The sequence below is a fragment of the Grampus griseus genome (assembly GCF_964374135.1).
Source record: "Grampus griseus genome assembly, chromosome: 11".
Lineage (NCBI taxonomy): Eukaryota > Metazoa > Chordata > Mammalia > Artiodactyla > Delphinidae > Grampus > Grampus griseus.
In genome coordinates, this window is record NC_139005.1 from 72,865,661 (window position 1) to 72,867,040 (window position 1,380).

Here is a 1,380-nt window from a genome sequence, read left to right on the forward strand (position 1 = left end):
AAGAAAACAAGCAGTGATACTATTCTTAAAACTATGGCGTAATTCTGAGCCCATCCTATGCACTCAATAATTATCTGGGGAAGCATGGGAACATTTTCTCTATGTATTTAATGGTGATGAGCAGGTATCACTGCTGTCTGGAAAGCCATTGTCATCTTACCCCAGCAAGAATGTTCTCAGATTCAGAGGTTTGACACTTCCTGGATCCAGACCATGGGATAAGTTTGGGTATTCTCATTTTGTCAGTTTCCCTGAACTGCTCAGTGTCACATGAACAAAAGAGAATGAAATAACCTGGGGACAGCTGAAGTGCTGCCTTCATGACTTCAGAATTTCTATCCCAACTGAGCGGCAAATGGAATCATGTTACTGGCCATAAAGAGGTTACTTTCATTGAGCATCTTCTACATGGCAGGCAGAAGGTAAGCTTCTTACTTCTTTAGCCCTGATTCTCCCACAAACCCAACTGGGTAGGAATGATTATCCCCAATCTACAGACAAGAATACCAAGGTCCAGGGAGGTTAGGTAAATTATTCAAGTTTATAGAAATAGTAAGTGACAGAACCAGATTCTAATCAGCTCTTCCTGACTACAGCGCCTGTGAGTTCTCTAACACATCACTCTGTTTCACTCTGTTTTGTAGTACGGATGTGAAGTGGTGGAGATGAATTGAGTCATGTGCTACACACACTTGATCTTCTTGACTTCTCTCAACAGCTCTAAGAGGTTAGTGTTACTATACCCATTTATAGATGAATAAACTGAGGCTTAGAAATTATGAATAAGTTGTATCCTAACTTTCTATACTAAGGGTTTTACTTGGTAATAGTTTCTAAATAGCTGTAGATTTCCACAGCATCCTGCCTGTGTTTTCACAACTTGGTTTGTGTGCATACATGTGGATGTTTTTGATTCTTTGAATCCCACAGAAAGGCGATCTTCCCAGGGTGGATAAAGAGTTTATGAAATAGGAGAAAATATGTAATTGGAGGGTAGTTGGCAGGGCCCCTTCTAAAGTATTCCTTGGGGGCTCAAAATTTGAATGTGCATTACTGAATATAAATCAAGTAGTCCTTTATTTTTTGCTTACTTATTTTTAATATGCCTTAGGTCTTCTCTATGAGGGAAAAAATAGAATGAGACAATAAATGCATGTTTCTTTGAAAAAAGATTGTCAGCATCTACGTTTGAGTAAAGAATAAGCTGGTTCCTGAAAGACTGTTTTCCATAGAATGGAGTCTACCCTCCTCAAATCGGTACTTGAAAAAGGGACCTTTTCATCTGAGAGGCTGGTTTGTACTGTTGTTGTCAAGCAGCTTTTTACAGATGCTTCCACCCAATAGGAACTTCACCCAGAGTCATTGAGTTAACAGCTTGGC

General features: G+C 39.5%; 1 long non-coding RNA gene across 1 annotated transcript; it reads left to right on the forward strand.

Annotated features, from left to right (window-relative positions):
- The first annotated feature begins 400 nt into the window (after positions 1 to 400).
- Positions 401 to 1,157, forward strand: LOC309829866. The gene is made up of 3 exons (XR_014297443.1): positions 401 to 422; positions 645 to 727; positions 1,112 to 1,157. It is a non-coding gene; the product is annotated as an uncharacterized lncRNA (long non-coding RNA).
- Positions 1,158 to 1,380: the final 223 nt, after the last annotated feature.